We start from the raw sequence: 19,198 nt of genomic DNA on the forward strand, positions 1-19,198 counted from the left end.
GGAAACTATAGACCAGTTAGCCTAACATCTGTGGTTGGGAAAATTTTGGAGTCCATTATTAAAGAAGCAGTAGCAAGACATTTGGATAAGCAAAATTCGGTCAGGTAGCGTCAGCATGGATTTATGAAGGGGAAGTCATGTTTGACAAATTTGCTTGAGTTCTTAGAGGATGTAACGAACAGGGTGGATAAAGGGGAACCAGTGGGTGTGGTGTATTTGGACTTCCAGAAGGCATTTGACAAGGTGTCACGTAAAAGGTTACTGCACAAAATAAAAGTTCACGGTGTTGGGGGTAATATATTAGCATGGATAGAGGATTGGCTAACTAACAGAACAGAGAGTCAGGATAAATGGTTCATTCTCTGGTTGGCAACCAGTAACTACTGGGGTGCCGCAGGGATCAGTGCTGTGACCCCAACTATTGACAATTTATATTAATGACTTGGAGGAAGGGATCGAGTGTAACGTAGCCAAGTTTGCTGACGACACAAAGATGGGAGGAACAGTAACGTGTGAGGAGGACACAAAAAATCTGAGAAGGATATAGACAGGCAAAGTGAGTGGGCAAAAATTTGGCAGATGGAGTATAATGTTGGAAAGTGTGAGGTCATGCACTTTGGCAGAAAAAAAAATCAAAGAGCAAGTTATTATTTAAATGGAGAAAGATTGCCAAGTGCCGCAGTACAGCGGGACCTGGGGATACTTGTGCATTAAACACAAAAGGGTAGTATGCAGGTACAGCAAGTGATCAGGAAGGCCAATGGTATCTTGGCCTTTATTACAAAGGGGATGGAGTATAAAAGCAGGTAAGTCTTGCTACAGCTATACAAGGTATTGGTGAGGCCACAACTGGAATACTGTGTGCAGTTTTGGTTTCCATATTTACGAAAGGATATACTTGCTTTGGAGGCAGTTCAGAGAAGGTTCATTAGGTTGATTCCGGGGATGAGGGAGGGTTGACTTATGAGGAAAGGTTGAGTAGGTTGGGCCTCTACTCATTGGAGTTCAGAAGAATGAGAGGCGATCTTATCGAAACGTATAAGACTTTGAGGGGGCTCGACAAGGTGGATGCAGAGAGGATGTTTCCACTGATGGGGAGACTGGAACTAGAGGTCATGATCTTAGAATAAGGGGCCGCCCATTTAAAAAGGAGATCAGGAGAAATTTGTTCTCTGAGGGTTGTAAATCTGTGGACTTCGCTGCCTCAGAGAGCTGTGGAAGCTGGGACATTGAATAAATTTAAGACAGAATTGTACAGTTTCTTAAACGATAAGGGGATAAGGGGTTATGGGGAGTAGGCGGGGAAGTGGAGCTGAGTCCATGATCAGATCAGCCATAATCTTATTGAATGGCGGAGCAGGCTCGAGGGGCCGTATGGCCTACTCCTGTTCCTATTTCTTATGTACTGTCTAATGAAATGCTCCCAGGGCAGGTGCAGCATGGGTTAGATACAGAATAAACCTCCACCTACACTGTCCCATCAGAGACTCCAAGGGCAGGTACAGCAAGCATTAAGTACAGAGCAAATCTCCCTCTACACTGTCCCATCAAACACTCCAAGGGCAGGTATGGAACATAAGAAATAGGAGCAGAGTAGACCATTTGACCCCTCGAGCCTGCTCCGCCATTCAATAAGATCATGGCTGATCAGATCCAGGCCTCAACTCCACTTCCCCGCCCACTCCCCATAACCCTTGACTCCCTTATCGTTCAAAAATCTGCCTATCCCCACCTTAAATACATTCAATGACCCAGCCCCCACAGCTCTCTGAGGTAGCGAATTCCAAAGATTCACGTCCCTCAGACAAGAAATTGCTCCTGATTTCCCTTTTAAATGAGCGAGCCCTTATTCTGAAACTATGCCCCCCAGTGTTAGATTCCCCCACGTGGGGAAACATCCTCTCTGTATCTACCCTGTCAAGTCCGCTCAGAATCTTATACGTTTCAATAAGATCACCTCTAAGTCTTCTAAACTCCAATGCGTACAGGCCCAACCTGCTCAATCTTTCTCATTATGACAACCCCTTCATCTCAGCAATGAACCTAGTGAACCTTCTCTGAACTGCCTCCAGTACAAGTATATCCTTCCTGAAATAAGGAGACCAAAACTGTACGTAGTACTCCAGGTGTGGTCTTACCAATGCCATGTACATTTGCAGCAGGACTTACCTAATTTTATATTCCATCCCCCTTGCAATAAAGGCCACCATTCCATTTGCCTTCCTAATTAATTGCTGTAACTGCATGCTAAATTCTTGTGTTTCATGTACAAGGATCCCCAGATCCCACTGTACACAGCATTTTGTATTCTCTCCCCATTTAAATAATAATTTGCTTTTTTATTTATCCTACCAAAGTGAATAAGCTCACATTTTCCCACATTATACTCCATCTGCCAAAGTATTGCCCACTCACTGAGCCTATCTATATCCCTTTGTAAATTATTGGAGTCGTCGTCACAACTTGCTAGGTTAGCAGTTTAGATACACAGTAAATCTCCATCTACATTATCCCATCAAACACTCCAAGAGCAGGTACAGCACGGGTTAGTTACAGAGTAAAGCTCCCTATCCATTGTCCCATCAAACAGTCCCAGGGGCAGGTACAGCATGGGATAGATAAAGAGGAAATCTTCCTCTACACTATCCCATCAATCACTCCCAGGGAAGGTACAGCATGGGTTAGATACAAAGTAAAGTCCCCTCTGCAATGAGCCATCAAATACTTGCAGGACAGATAAAGCACAGGTCAGATACAGAGTAAAACTCCATCGACATTATCCCATCAAACACTCCCAGGACAGGTACAGCATGGGTTAGATGCAGAGTAAATCTCCCTTATTACAACAGTGACTACAATCCAAAAGTACTTCATTGGCTGTAAAGTGCTTTGAGAGGTCTGGTGGTCGTGAAAAGCACCAAATAAATCCAAGTCTTTCTCCCTCTACACTGTCCCATCAGACACTGCCAGCCCATAATGAGCTGGGGTCAGTGAGGTTAGTCGCTAGGCACTGCAGTGATGTCATAAAGCAGGGCCATTTAAAGGTGGAGAGCTGGGACATCCTGTCTCAACACACATCCCGCTGTTCATACTGAGAATCCCCGGGGAATGGTCAGGGCCCAGAGTGTGGAACACAACCAAGGGGGAAAGAGAAGGAGAGACGGTGCAGTGTGGGAGATGAGGGAGGAGTCTGCTCATTCCCTGGGGCAGATCAGACAAAGTGCTTTGAGTGGTGGGTCCAGCAATGAAACTGAAAACAAACCAAAGGGAATAAATAAAGATCCAATCCAAGGGAACAAGCAACGGGTCATTGGGCAGAAATCACAACCGGCCGAAAGTTATTCAATGGGCAAACATCGATTGCTTATTGTGGGAAGTTCCACACTTCAACCATCCATTGAGTGAAGAAATGTTTCCTAACATCTCTTTTGAATGGCCTGGCTCTGATTTTAAGGTTATGTCCCTTGTCCTAGACACCCCAAGCAGCAGAATAAATTTCTCGCTATCTACCCTAGCAGTTGCTTTCAAATTCACATTAAATTCCCAGAGACTAGGGGGAGTATGGGTTGGATACAGAGTAAAGTTCCCTCTACACTGCCACTGGGCGAACTTCAGTGTCCAGCCCGAGTGCACTGGGCAGCTTATCGATTAAAATTCAGCAGCAGTACGATCTGTCACTGCACTGAGAACTTTCCACCCGCAGCTCCTGATCAGTTTCAGGTTAAAGCTCCCTCTAAACTGTCCCAGGGCAGGGACAGCACGAATTAGATACACAGTAAATCTGTGTCAGAGGAACTGTACCCCAGTGAGAGTCGGTGCCAGAGGAAACTGTACCCCAGTGAGAGTCAGTGTCAGAGGAAACTGTACCCAGTGAGAGTCAGTGCCAGAGGAAACTGTACCCTAGTGAGAGTCATTACAATTCGAAATATCTTCAGTTATCAGCAACAAATTGCATTAATATTGTGCCTTAAAAGTGGTAAAATGTCCCAAGGCAATTCACAGGACCATTATCAAACAAAATTTGACATCCAGTCACGTAAGGAAATATTAGCACAAGTGACTAAAAGCTTGTTCAAAAGGGTAGGTATTAAGGAGTGTTATAGAGAGGTTTAGGGAGGGAATTCCAGAGCTTATGGTCTCAGCAGCTGAAGGTACGGCCACCAATATTGGAGGGATGAAAATTGGGGCTGCTCAAGAGGCCAGAATTGGAGGAATGGAAAGATCTCTGAGGGTTGGAGGGTTGGAGGAGGTTATAGCAATAGGGAGGGACAAGGTCCTGGTCAGATGTCAAAACAAGGATAAGAATTTTGAAATTGAGGCATTGATGGAGCAGGAACCAATGTAGTTCAGCGAGCTCAGGGGTGATGGGTGAAGAGAAATTGATACAAGTTGGGATGAGAGGGCCGAGGACAGATTGAGTAGAATAGGCCTATATTCTCTGGAGTTTAGAAGAATGGAAGGTGATATCATTGAAACATAGAATTCTTAGAAGAATTGACAAGGGCCGGATAGTCTTGAACTAGGGATCGATCCTAGTATTAGGATGAGTGTCGAGGAAATTTCTAAGTTAAATTAACTCAAGCGGAGATTTCAGAGTCTTGCTTCAAGAGATTCTTTATTTTACACGCGAGATATCTCGGAGAGCTGCTTGGTCGTTACCAAGGCAATACTCTGAATTCTACAGAAACCTCATTCTATCTTTATACAGAAAAAAAGGAATTTTATCTCATACAATTGATAACCTCATTATTCATAAACATTACTAATTCTAAACAGGGCACAAAGGTCAGTTCGAAAAGCGTGACTTTATCTATTCGGGGACATTAATCATTTCTTCTGAGGGTCAGCAAGCTCATCATGAAAAGCCCCTCTTATCAGTTCCTGCAGAGTTGAGAAATCTGTCTGCCTCCAGGCCATGGGGGTATCTTATCATATACACATACCAGATGTACAGCCTTCATGTTAACTGTTCTTTTCTGTAATTTAAGGAACATTAAGTATTTTCTGGCTTTGCTGGATTCTGCTGTCTCAGCAAAGAAGCAAACTCAATTTACAGAAAGGAATTTAACCCCTTCTTATACTGTGAAAGCGGCTGGTTACTTTCTTCCACAACTCCCTCCTTGTTGATCTTTTTTAATTGATCAACATATTTTCTTTCTCAACTAAAAAGGGAGGCTCATATCCCTCGGGGTAAGGTCTCATCTCTAAGCATTCTTTTTCATTATAGTCATCTAACTGTCCTTCTATTCGGTTTAACCTTCCCTTCCCGATCATATTTTTCTGTTCCATTCTCTCTACTCGGTTCATTACTTGACCTAATAGAGATTTTACTTTCAGCCCCATTCCACAAACGACTAGTAGTAGAAGTAGCATGATCACACCTAATACTACTCTCGGATGTATTGCAAGCTTTAATACGGCTGTTGCCTTGGGGGACCAGCCTAGGAATATATCCCACCAGTGATGTGCTGTTATTGAGGTGACTGTGTTTGCTATTCGTACTAACTGTCCCTTTTTGAAACTCATTTCTATCTCAAACTGGTGGATGTCTCGGCCCCGTTTTGACAATGCCTCTTCAATTTGTTTGTCATTTTGTATTAAATTATGCAGTCGTGTCAAATTAATTGTAGGGGGTAATAGTTCAATTCTGTGCACGGTTAAATAATTCTCTACATTTTTCCACTGTCCAAAAGTATAAGTTCTTTTTTTTTCTGAGTCATATAGAGTGTAGACTTCTGTCATACAAGTCTTAATAGGAGGCATATATAAAATTCCGTCCAAATAGACGGGTTTATTTCCTGTAAAGCAAACTTCGTTTTGTCCTATCTCTGAGACCTCTGTGTCATTGGCTTGTTTTAGTTCACACTTGCATATTCCTGTTGGGTGTTGTAGGGAGCATGGTTCGTTTATGGCGGTTCGGTAAGGACATACCATCCCGAATGGCCATTTAACACATCCCCTATCGTGATGTGTTAGATTCCTTTCATCGACCCAGTCCCCTTTAAATTTTGGGTACCAGAAGTTCTGTCCAAACAGTTGGGGTATTACTTGGTACTGACACCAAATTTCCTTCTTAGTCATACTTATTATTTCCATAGTAATATTACATCCTTCTACATCACATCTGGTATATTTTTCTTGAGGTTTAAGGGCTAGATCAGGAAATTTATTTCTCTGTTTCATTCCCAGTAATCTTTCCCAGGTCTCAGCGTGGAAAGATAGTATTTTCCTTTCTAACTCGGCTCTCAATAACTGTCTGATTGTCTCTTTAAACATGCAATTGGTGTACCAATTCACCCCCTTTTGCTCCTTCATTCGGTTCTCTATTTCCTTTTCTATTTCTTTACTTTGTTTCCAAGTCATTTTATCTGTTATGTAGCCGGATACCTGCAGTTGCTGTAGTCCTTCATCCCAAACATTTCTTAATTCTATACTTTCCCCTACTAGTCCTCCGACGACCTGGATTTTATTTTGTAAGGTCTCTATATCCATTGAGTTTAACGCTCCCATCCCTGCTCCTACTCCACCCAATACAGTTCCCAACACATCCCGCTTCCTTCTCGGGGATCGGTCCAGTGTGACTCCAACACTTGTGGTGTTGCAGCCATCCTTTTCCCTTGGTGGATACATGATTTGTATTGTTAAATTTACTATACCTGGGGATCTTACTACCGAGATGCAGGTGGTCAACACCCGTTTTAAATGGCCCGGATCCCGGGGGGAATGCTTATTTTTATTGTGCGTCCACTGTTTGATATAGGTTCCTCCATTTAGTATTCATTAAAATAATAGCTTACTAGCACAATGGTAACAGTGATCCAAAAAAAAAAATAAAGGCCCAAATTGGTATACAGGCAAGTTCTGACATTTAGCTCTGTACTTCTGGGTGTCGCACTCTTAGTTCAGTCTGGTTTTATAAAAAGGGGAGATGAGTACAGTTCTTTTGCGGGGTATACTGCCGTCTCTGGCATGGGTCACCGCTGCCCGTCCTAGCTCTGTATTTCTTCTTCTTTCTGCGTTTCGTCTGGAAAGTAGTATTTACATCGGGTGGCGTGTACCCAGTTTGGATGTTTTTCCAGTTTCAGGGCGGTTCTTGTCGTGAGGATTATTTGATATGGTCCTTTCCACCTAGGAGAAAAAGATTCTTTGTTTAGAGTTTTTACTAATACTTGCTCTCCTGGCTTAAAAGGGTGCATATTTCCTTCTGACGGGGGTACTTGGGTCTGCTTTATTCGTTCATGCAGGCTTCTTGCTATTTCACACATGGCCCGAGCATATTTTAGCGACTTCTCATCATTCCAAATTAATGCTACCTTTTCCGCTCCCAGTGGTGGTTTTACACCCGTAGGCATTGGCCTTCCTAATAAGGCTTCATGGGGTGTCAAACCAGTATTTCGGTTTTTCTGGTTTCTTATAGTATATAGTACCAATGGAAGGGCATCTGGCCATTTTACTCCTGTTTCTTGACATACTTTGATAAGGGTGGATTTTATTACTCCATTTACTCTTTCCACCATTCCTGAGGACTGAGGTTGATACGGTATGTGCAATTTCCACTGGAAACCTAACACTTCGGCAAGATTCTGTACTATTTTCCCTGTAAAGTGTGTTCCTCTATCACTGTTAATTCCCATAGGTATCCCATATCTTGGCACTATTTCTTTAAATAGAATCTTCACTCCCGTTCGGGCGTCATCCTTCCTCGTTGCATATGCCTCTACCCATCTTGTAAACATATCTACTATGACTAATAGATACTTGAAACCTAATACTGGAGGCATGTGGACAAAATCAATTTGCAAATTTTCAAAAGGCACGTTTGGTTGGGGTAGATGGTCATATTCTGCAGGTGTTTTACCTCTATTGTTTTGTTGGCAAATTTGGCAGGTTCTAGCAATTTTCTCAATTACTACTGTTATTCCTGGTGCATACCACTGCGCATTGATAGCATGTATCATCCCTCCTTTGCCCATGTGAGCCTGACCGTGTGCTAGGCGAGACAGGGGCAAAAATAAGGATCTAGGACATACAGTTCACCCATCAGGATGAGACCATATATCATTTTTTTAAAAACAACCTTGATTCTCCCATGTTTTTCTTTCCTGCACGGTAACTTGTTGTTGTGCTGTTTTAAGTTGTTGGGTGCTTAGTGTTTGTGGAGGGGAGACTGAAACTGCTTGAAGGCAGTATGCCTGTGCTAAAGCGGCCTGTCTGGCTGCTTCATCAGCCCTCCTATTTCCTATTGACACTTCATCCTCACCGGTTGTGTGAGCTGCACATTTAACAACAGCCACCTTGCTTGGCAACTGAATGGCATCTAACAGGTTTAGTACCAACTGTGAATGCTTGATGTGTTTTCCGCCAGAGGTGATGAAGCCTCTGTTTTTCCACAGTTGTCCAAAATCATGAACCACACCGAATGCATATCTAGAATCGGTATAAATATTAGCGGTTTGATTTCTGGCCAATATACAAGCTCTAGTGAGGGCAAACAATTCAGCAGCCTGTGCCGAGGTTCCGGGAGGCAGGGCAAATGCTTCAATGGTTTCATGCTGGTTTACAATAGCATAGCCGGACAATAGCAAATTGTCTGACGGTCTATGTGATGACCCATCTGTATAGAGAATAAGATCGGGATTGTCCATTGGCTCTGTAAGCAAATCTGGTCTGGGAAAGGTGGCTATTTCCACGGTTAGCAGACAGTCGTGTTGATCTGGGTCCTCTATTTCTCTGGTGAGACTGGTGGGAACAAAAACCGCAGGGTTCACTACCGGTGCACATCGAAAGGTGTAGTTAGGATGTGACAACAGCAGCACTTCATATCCTGTTCTCCGGGATGTTGTGAAGTGCTGAGTGGCTGCGGAGTTTAACAACAAAAGCACCGCGTGCGCTGTTATAACAGTGCACGGATAGTCCAAAACAATTGGTCCTGATTTTTCCACCATAACCGCAGTAGCGGCTATAGCACGCAAGCAGGCGGGCATTCCCCTTACTACTGGAGGGAGCATTACTGAGTAATAGGCCACTGGTCTATTTCCCCCACCATGTTCCTGGGTTAGTACCGCTGTTGCAAATCCTTCTTTCTCGTTTACATACATCTGAAATGGTTTCGAATAGTTCGGTAGTCCCAGTGCCGGGGCGTTAGTGATAGCTGTCTTTAACTGTTTAAACGCTTCTTCCCTTTCAGGGGTCCATTCTACTTTGGGTGGGGCCTCTTTTAGGGCAGCTGATCGTAAGACTGCATCCCATTCTCAATAGTCGGGGATCCATTGTCTACAGTACCCCACCATTCCTAGAAAGGATAAGATATCCTTCTTTGTCTTCGGTATAGGGGTGCTTTGAATAGTCTGAATTCTTTCAGGTCCCAATTGCCTCTGGCCATGGGATATGCGAAAACCTAAGTACTGCACTTGGACCTGGCAAAATTGTAGCTTTTGTAAGGATACTCGATGCCCTCTTTCACATAGGTGCTGTAATAGTTTCAGAGAGTCTTGCATGCATCCGTACCCGTGGCTGGACGCCACAAGCAGATCGTCCGCGTATTGCAATAGTACAGAATGGTCCGATAGCGAGCAGTCTTCGAGGTCTCTTTTTACGGCTGCTGCATATACTGCGGGACTTTCAGTGTACCCCTGGGGCAGCCTAGTCCATGTGTACTGTTGTTTCTTGTACGTAAATGCGAACAAATACTGACTTTCTCGTTTTAATGGAATGGAGAAAAAGGCGGAACATAGATCTACTACAGTAAAGACAGTAGCTGTGGGTGGGATAGCAGATAGTATGATGTTGGTGTCTGGTACCACAGGGGTGATAGGGACTACTATCTTATTTATAGCTCTTAGATCTTGTACAAATCTCCACTCATTTGGCCTATTAATCTTTGGTATAGGCAGTATCGGCGTGTTACATGGGCTTTGTGTCTTCTCCAGCACGCCTTGTTCTAATAGTGCTAAAATGACTGGCTCTATCCCTTCTTCCGCCTCTGGTGGCAGTCTGTACTGCCTTATGCTTGGTAGCACAGCATTTTTTAATAATTGTACCCGATGGGGTACTGCAGAATATACTTGTCCAACATGGTTTTTATGTTTTGCCCAGAGTTCAGGGGATACCTGATTCAATGCCATTGGTATGTTAGGGCTTGTTTGTCCGGGGGGTTGCTGTTTTTTAAACGTGGAGTCATGTCTTTTTATCTTCCATTGAAGAATTCCCCGGGCACGGGTGATAAATTCTACCCGAATATTCTGCAGTTCTATAATTGCCCAAGGTTGATAGCCTGGTTGCTGTTTTTTCTCTTCTATCTTTAAGATCATCTCGCCCATATCTCTGGGTTTTGCTGGTGGTTTTACAGCCAAGGTCAGATGGGGTGTCGAGTTCTCTTCTTTAAACCATTTTTGTTCTAACGGTGTTAGCTCCACGGCCACCCCCAACCCTTCAGGTCCGAAATAAATGTGGGGAGTAGCTTCTATTACTTCGTTTTTATTTAAGAACGGTTGCACAAAGCGCTGATAGTCTTCAGCCCTGTGTCGAGTATACCAGGCTGTACAGTGAAGCTGAACTGCCTCAAAGCTTGTTAAGATGATATACAATAACTCTTTAATATTAGGGTCAATTTTAATCTTTAAGTTTTCCACTGCCTCTTTTATCAGGGGGGAGTAGAAGTTGCCACTCAGTTGCCAACTATAAAGGGCAGCACTTTCTTCATTCTTTTCCTCTTTCTCTCTTTCTATCCCATTAAAGAACTGATGAATGTTATTTGGAGGGATCTCCATAAACATCCCTTCCTTTGTGCAATATATTGTGGCTCCTAGTTTGCACAAAGTCTGTCTTCCTAATAGAGGGAGAGGCGTTGTCTTCGAGACTATCAGGGTCTCGTCATTAACTTGTTGTCCTTCAATTGTCAATTTAGTAGGTTCGGATAAAAAATCTTTCAAGGGGACGCCGGCCACACCCATGCTTAAAACAGTGGTGTTGCTTACGGGTAATCCCACAGAGGGCGGTACAGAAGACATAGTAGCGCCGGTATCCACCAGAAACTTCACATAAGTGTTTCCTACTTTTAGTATTGCCAAGGGATTTTCTTCTATGTCTGTTGATAAGCGGAGAGTTGCTGCCTGTACCATTACACCTCTGGGGCATCCCTATGCTGACTGATACGGATTGGGATTAGAAAAGGAAAATTGAGGGGCCAGTGGAGGTGGAGGTTCGGAAAAATTCCCTTGTGACCCTCCAGACTGTTTGGGCGGACATCTGCAATCTCGAGCCCAATGCCCCTTCCTTCCGCAATTTCTACACTCGTCTTGAGAGCGGTCTCGCTGGGACCACTGTCCTCTCCCTCTTCCTCTACCCTCAAACCCTCCTCGATTCTGCGTCTGTCCTCTGCCTCTCTGCTGATAGTATTGTCTTGTTACTTTGGTTTTACTTACGTAGGTGAATAATCCCTCCCTATCCATGTTAGCCAAGACAGTGACTGTCTCTTTCCAGGTTTTTCCTTGCCAATCCAAAACTTTAATCTTGTAGGTTTTGGCATGCTGTGGTAACATACAATTCAGCAGAGTTTGTACTGCTAAAGGTTCATTTGTATCCAAGGGTATTCCTGCATGCTCCTCCCAGCTATTTTTCCACCTGGCTGCGAAATCTATCATTGACTCTTCCGCTTTCTGCAGACAGCGGGTGACTTCCCCAATGTCCCCATGTTTTTTAGCCCCTTGCAGAATTGCGTTCCGTCCTCTATTTTGTAGCCAGTGCGTTAAAGATTCATTTCCCTCATTTAACAAGTCATTATCTGCTCTCCAATCCCCTCCCTCCCCGGGCGGGATAGAGAACATGTCTTTTACTCCCTGCCAGGAGGATCCGTAGGCTGCTTGTAATAATAATTTAATATCCCCGGGTAGCGGATTGAAAATTGTACACGTCTGCTCAAGCCAGTTGTGAAATGCAATCGGTTTCTTTACCGGGTTAGGGGCGGCAGAGATCATATCTCTGGCCTCTCCCGGAGACCAGGGTTTTAAAACCGCTGTGGTTCCTATCATTACTCGGAGATTTTGGAGGAGGAGGGTAGAGTCGGCTTCTGCCTGAGCTGGGGTTGTTTGTGACCTTAGGACCATCCCAGATCTCTGATTGACTTCCCCTCCCTCTGCTGCTTCAGCCCCTGCTCCTAATACCCCCGGGTTTCCTCCATCGGCTCCTCCATTAGGTGGTGGGGCCGGGAAGACAGCTAGTTCTCCCTGGGCTAGATCTCTATGGGCAATAACCATTTCTATAATTTCCTGCCAGCTATTTCGCTTTGGGGGTTCTATGCGAGGATAGAGTCCCACGGTGGGTGCTGAGGGGATAGGGAGGTTTGGAGGGCTATAAGAGGGAGGTTTTTCAGTTTCCCCCTTTTCTTTCTCTCCTGATTTATTCTCTGATATTTTTACTTGCGGAGGCTGATGTCTTTTTGCAACCTCTAGCCATTTAATAAAACATTTATCCATATAATCTTTGTCCCAAGTAGGGTCTCCTCCCCCTTCCTGAGTTATTTTCCTCCATTCTTCGATTAAAGACAATTTAAAACTTCCTCCACATGGCCAGTCCCCATCAGACCAACCGTATAAATCGCTACTAAATGTTACCGCGTATCGGTCATCTCCTGTTTCTTTAATTATTGTGTCCGCCGGCGAGCCGGGCGGCACAATGGGATCTCCTACCTTCTCTTGTTGCTTTACTACCTGACGAATCCTTTTCTTAGTTTCACGCTGTATACTCATTCCTTTGTTTGGAAGGTCGTTTTTCTTTCCTTTTCTAGGAGCTGGATGCAAGCATCCTGCTCGACTAGAGCTGTTTCCCATTCTTTCCGGGTTCAGTGTCTCGCGGTGTTTTCCTGAAATTAGAATTTAAGACACACCTACAAAAATATATATACACAGTACTTTACAAAGCGCTCACCGGTGCTCTCTTTTCGGCTCGGCTCGGATCTCCTTTAGCTTTCTTGTTATTCTAGCTTCTTATGGTAGCTACCCTAATGCCTCACCCTTCAGGGATCTTGGCGGCTTGTCCCCTTTTTCTAGGACAGCCTAGGCACTTTTCCCCCTTTAGCTAGGAAAGTCCTTTTTTAAAATTCCTCTTTTTCTTTTAAGCCAATCTTACTTTTGTTCATTTTGGATCTCGTTATCAGAGATCCTGCCGACTACGCCAGAAACTGTCGAGGAAATTTCTAAGTTAAATTAACTCAAGCGGAGATTTCAGAGTCTTGCTTCAAGAGATTCTTTATTTTACACGCGAGATATCTCGGAGAGCTGCTTGGTCGTTACCAAGGCAATACTCTGAATTCTACAGAAACCTCATTCTATCTTTATACAGAAAAAAAGGAATTTTATCTCATACAATTGGTAACCTCATTATTCATAAACATTACTAATTCTAAACAGGGCACAAAGGTCAGTTCGAAAAGCGTGACTTTATCTATTCGGGGACATTAATCATTTCTTCTGAGGGTCAGCAAGCTCATCATGAGAAGCCCCTCTTATCAGTTCCTGCAGAGTTGAGAAATCTGTCTGCCTCCAGGCCATGGGGGTATCTTATCATATACACATACCAGATGTACAGCCTTCATGTTAACTGTTCTTTTCTGTAATTTAAGGAACATTAAGTATTTTCTGGCTTTGCTGGATTCTGCTGTCTCAGCAAAGAAGCAAACTCAATTTACAGAAAGGAATTTAACCCCTTCTTATACTGTGAAAGCGGCTGGTTACTTTCTTCCACAATGAGATCGCCTATTTAAGACTGAGATGAGAAGATATTTCTTAGAGTTGTGAATCTTTGAAATTCTCTATCGAATAGAGATCTTACTATATGGCAGAGTAGATGGGAGGGGTCGTATGGCCTATGCCTGCTATTTCTTGTGTTTCTGAGTAAGGATACGGGCAGGAGTGTTTTTGATAAGATTAAGTTTACGGAGAGTGCGTGGTGTGATGCCGATCAGGAGCGCATTGGAATAGTCCAATGTTGTGGTAACAGAGGCATGGATGAGGAAGGGGCAGAGACCGGCGATGTTATGGAGCTGGAAGTAAGCGTACTCGGTGATTGAGGGAATATGGGTTCAGAAGCTCAGCTTGGGGTCAAGTACAACGCCAATAAATAAATTGTAACTCTCCGTATCTCTGTTTCAGTATATTAGAAAACTACATATCTCTAGTGATCAATTAATCGGAAATGCTTCAATATTAGTAGTTATCAATATATTTTCTTATAATTCTAAATGTTCATGAATGAATAATTGATTCTGTCAGTGATAGACCATGCTGGGACTTCAGATTGGTCTGTGCATCGTGATCAGTGAATTGACGACGTGCTTCCGGTTCAATCTTTCCAATGGCTTTCTCACCAGATGGGAAATATTTGAACATTGAGATCTGATGGTGTCGGTGTGAGTTCAGCCCCACCGAATGTACAGAGACGGGTCCATCTGCTGGGCTCTGCCTCAAACTGGAGTCACCTCTTAGATCAAAGCCCTTTACTCTAAAACACACACAAGATTCACTGTGACTGTGTTCAGAGACAGAAAGTGATCTCACTTCACATCCCATTGCACGGCCTCATGCTGGATAATTGTGCTCGGTGGTCAGACTCTCCCAGTCTCATTTCCTGTCTTACCTTGTAACCTGTGTGTACTATCTACAGGACCGGTGTGTATCTGAGTAAATGGCACTTTCTCTTACCTTTCTCCCCAGTCGATCTATTAAAGCGCTTTCAATCGGAAGGGGCTCCATGGTTGGTGCTCTCACAATCCTGTGCTGGTTCACCTGCTGTTGTTCCTCAGTCCACAATCCCGGTTTCCTTCCAGCTGTGGAACTTTCTCAATCACTCCGCCATTCACCGGGAGATCTAATTCTGGCAGGGCAGAAAATTAGAAGAATATTAATGTTGTGAAGTGGAATGTAGTGTAAAGTGTTTTTCCAACGTTTCAGAAAAGTATATGTCCAGTATTTCTGTTTGATTTTATCCTTTTCCTCAAGATTCCTGTCCCGCCCATCTGGACTGACAGAAAATCACCAGAATTCTCCCCGGGTTACACGCTGTCTGATCTCACTGGGCCCCCGGGTTACACACTGTCTAATCTCACTGGGCCCCCGGGTTACACACTGTCTGATCTCACTGGGCCCCCGGGTTACACACTGTCTGAGCTCACTGGGCCCCCGGGTTACACACTGTCTGATCTCACTGGAAGTTTCAGTCTATCTCCCGCATGTCCCCAAACACTGAGCTGCAGGGCTGTGTGTTCAGTCCGGTGTTTTCCCTCACAGACTCACCGCGCCCGCCCGCCCGCTCTGCCCCGGCCTCAGCCGCCCACCATCAGTCCGGTTCCCTGCGGCCCCCGGTTCCTCACATTGTCCAACCGCTGGTTGCAGCAAACTGCGCGGCATCCGGGGATTGAGGGTGGGGAGGGCGCACTGCCGCCACAGAGCGCGTTCGGTGCATAGTCCCGACCGTCTATTGGCTGCACGCAGCAGATTGCCAGCCACGCCCACCAATAGAAACCGGCAGCGCCACAGAGCCCCGCCCACTGTGTTGAAGGAAACTCTTTTGAGTTTACCTGCGAAAACATAAAACATGTATCCGTGCCACCCGACCTGGATGACACACACAAGACATTTACAAGGCCCTTTTTTGTTTTTTTTTGGTTTTTTTTTTTTTGTGGTTTTTTTTTTGGGCACTAAAATCAAATTTTTCCTTTTTTCCAGTGCCCCCTATAAAAGGAGAGGGGGACACTAAAAGCACCGGCAATTAAAACAAATTAAACTTAAAAAACGTAAAATCAAATTAAAATTTGGTTGCCGGGCGTGATGATGCACTCCAGTCCCTCCGGTGCCCACCTCTCGCGGAAGGCCGCGAGCGTACCGGTGGACACCGCGTGCTCCATCTCCAAGGACACCCTGGACCGGATGTAAGAGCGGAAGAGAGGCAGGCAGTCAGGTTGAACGACCCCCTCGACTGCCCGCTGCCTGGACCGGCTGATGGACTGTGTTGAAGGAACTCAGGGCAGCTCGGGGGTCACGTGGCTCCTGATTTGAAAACCGTTCAACCGCCTCACCGCGCGCCAGGCGGGGATGTCACAGCCCCGCCCACATCGCTTGTGACGTCACAGCCCCGCCCACATCGCTTGTGACGTCACAGCCCCGCCCACATCGCCTGTGACGTCACAAGTGGCGTTGGTGCTGAGTGGCTTGGTTGTTCGTATTGCGCCTGCGCCGGACTCCCAGCTCACTCAATCCTTCACTCCTGCAGTATTATTAATAACTTTTCTTTATAGAGCGCCTTTAACATAGTAAAACGTCCCAAGGCGCTTCACAGCAGTGTTACAGGACACAACACATACATTTCACACCGAGCCACAGAAGAACAAATTGCGGCATGTGACCAAAAGCTGGGTCAAACAGGTAGGTTTGAAAGAGGGTCTGAAAGTAGGAAAGAGGCGGAGAGGTTTAGGGAGGGAGTTCCAGAGCTCGGGGCCCAGGCAGCTGAAGGGCCGGACACCGATGGTGGAGCGATTATCATCAGGGATGGTCAAAAGGGCAGAATTTGAGGAGTGCAGACATCTTGTGGGCTGCAACAGATTCCAGAGATCGGGAGGGACGAGGCCATGGAGTGATTTGTAAAAAGTGATTTGTGATTATTAACAGCAACAACTTTTAACCGTGAGTCTTGTATATTTGTACATGGGACGTTCTGGCAATGGAAGAATGACCATAATATAAAATGTTACACTAAGTTTGAAAGTGATTTTGTTAAATCCGAAACTGGGGTCTTAAATTTAAACAAGGTATGAGGGTTGAGTTGGCTAAGATAGATTAGGAAACTACATTAAAAGGTATCGAGCCAGATTAGCAATGGCTCGCTTTAAAGAATTAATACATAATTTACAATAATTACATACCTAATTACAAAACCCCCACAGGTGCTCCAACCGTGGCTAACCAGTTAAGTTAAAGATAGTTTTAGATCAAAAGGAAGAAGCTTATAATGTTGCCAAAAAGAGCAGTAAGCCTGGGGATTGGGAACATTTTAGAATTCAGCAAAGGAGGACCAAGAAACTGATAAAGAATGGGAAATAGAAAAAGTAGATGTGGGTCCCCTACAGGCTGAGAAATTATAATGGGGAATAAGGAAATGGCAGAGAAATTAAACCAATACTTTAGGTGGAAAATTGTGGTTGGAGGCTTCTTTTGGGCGAACGCAGCCGACCAGAATTTAAAAAAAAATTGCCTGGCCTCAGAGGAACATAGGATTGCGGTCGGAGTCAGAGTTTTGTAGTGCAGTGTACAGGAACATGTCTTCCAGGTATGTTTTCGTATCCTAGGATCACGTGGGCCTGAACCACCAATGAACATCTAGTATTCTCATTGATAATAATGGGAGCTCCGGTTGTACGAGCTCCCATTGCTATCAACAACAACAACTTTATTTATATACCGCTTTTAACGGAGTAAAATGTCCCAAGGCACTTCAGTGTTATAAGACAAAGCAAATAAGTTTGACACCGAGCCACATAAGAAGAAATTACAGCAGATGACCAAAAGTTGGTCAAAGAGTAGCTTTAAGGGGCATCTTAAAGGGGGAAAGAAATGCCCAGAGGCAGAGAGGCTTAGGGAGGGAGTTCCAGAGCTTAGGGCCCAGGCAGCTGAAGGCACGGCCACCGATGTTGAACAGTTCTAATCAGGAATGCTCAAGAGGGCTAATTTTGAGGAACACAGACATCACGTGGCATTGTGAGGCTGAAAGAGATTACAGAGATAGGGAGGGGCAAGGCCATGGAGGGATTTGAAAACAATGATGAGAATTTTGAAATCGAGGCGTTGCATAACTGGGAGCCAATGTAGGTCAGCGAGCACAGGAGTGATGGGTGATCAGGACTTGGTGCAAGTTAGGACATGGGGTGCAAGTTAGGACATGGCGTGCCAAGTTTTGGATGACCTCAAATTTACATAAGAACATAAGAAATAGGAGCAAAAGTATGGCCATACGGCCCCTCGAGCCTGCTCTGCCATTTAATACGATCATGGCTGATCTGATCATGGACTCAAGTCCACTTCACTGCCTGCTCGCCATAATCCCCTATTCCCTTCTCGGTTAAGAAACTGTGTATCTCTGTTTTAAATTTATTCAATGTCCCAACTTTCACAGCTCTCTGAGGCAGCAAATTCCACAGATTTACAACCATCTGAGAAAAGAAATTTCTCCTCATCTCAGTTTTAAATGGGTGGCCCCTTATTCTAAGATTATGCCCCCGAGTTCTAGTCTCTCCTATCAGTGGAAACATCCTCTCTGCATCCATCTTGTCAAGCCCCCTCATAATCTTATACGTTTCGATACGATCACCTCTCAATCTTCCGAATTCCAATGAGTCGAGGCTCAACCTACTCATCCTTTCCTCATAAGTCAACCACCTCATCTCCGGAATCAACCTCGTGTACCTTCTCTGAGCAGCCTCCAAAGCAAGTATATCCTTTCATAAATAAGGAAACCAAAACTGTACGCAGTATTCCAGGTGTGGCCTCACCAATACCCTGTATAACTGTAGCAAGACTTCCCCTTTGCAATAAAGGCCAAGATTCCATTGGCCTTCCTGATTACTTGCTGTACCTGCATACTAACCTTTTATGTTTCATGCACAAGTACCCCCAGGTCCTGCTGTACTGCAGCACTTTGCAATTTTTCTCCATTTATAAAATAACTTGCTTTTTTTCCTCCAAAGTGCATGACTTCACAATTTCCAACATTATACTCCATCTGCCAAATTTTTGTCCACTCACGTTTCCTGTCTATGTCCTTTTGCAGATTTTTTGTGTCCTCCTCACACATTGCTTTTCCCTCCCATCTTTGTATCATCAGCAAACTTGGCTACATTACACTTGGTCCTTTCTTCCAAGTTAATATAGATTATAAATAGTTGGGGTCCCAGCAATGGTCCCTGCAGCATGCCACTGGTTACTGATTGCCAACCAGAGCATGAACCATTTATCCCAACTCTCTGTTTTCTGTTAGTTAGCTGAGCCTCTATCCATGCTAATATATTACCCCAACCCCGTGAACTTTTATCTTGTGCAGTAATGTTTTATGTGGCACCTTGTTAAATGCCTTCTGGAAGTCCAAATACATCACATCCACTGGTTCCCCTTAATCCACCCTTCTCGTTACATCCTCAAAGAATTCTAGCAAATTT

The 19,198-nt window shown here is 44.5% G+C and overlaps 1 protein-coding gene and 1 long non-coding RNA gene across 4 annotated transcripts in view; one reads left to right on the plus strand and one right to left on the minus strand.

Annotated features, from left to right (window-relative positions):
- The window catches only part of LOC139273683 (uncharacterized), a 75,654-nt gene extending 60,237 nt beyond the window's left edge, over positions 1-15,417 (minus strand). For both annotated transcript variants that reach the window (XR_011595288.1, XR_011595287.1), the window contains exons 1-2: positions 15,329-15,417; positions 14,697-14,868 (exon numbers count right to left, since the gene is read on the minus strand). This is a non-coding gene — a long non-coding RNA (uncharacterized lncRNA). The remainder of the gene's footprint in view (positions 1-14,696; positions 14,869-15,328) is intronic.
- An 893-nt stretch (positions 15,418-16,310) lies between these two features.
- The window catches only part of LOC139273638 (zinc finger protein 239-like), a 35,877-nt gene continuing 32,989 nt past the window's right edge, over positions 16,311-19,198 (plus strand). For both annotated transcript variants that reach the window (XM_070890631.1, XM_070890634.1), the window contains exon 1: positions 16,311-16,415. The gene's annotated coding sequence lies outside the window, so the exon portion shown is untranslated. The remainder of the gene's footprint in view (positions 16,416-19,198) is intronic.

The sequence above is a fragment of the Pristiophorus japonicus genome, chromosome 9 (assembly GCF_044704955.1).
Source record: "Pristiophorus japonicus isolate sPriJap1 chromosome 9, sPriJap1.hap1, whole genome shotgun sequence".
Taxonomy (NCBI): domain Eukaryota; kingdom Metazoa; phylum Chordata; class Chondrichthyes; family Pristiophoridae; genus Pristiophorus; species Pristiophorus japonicus.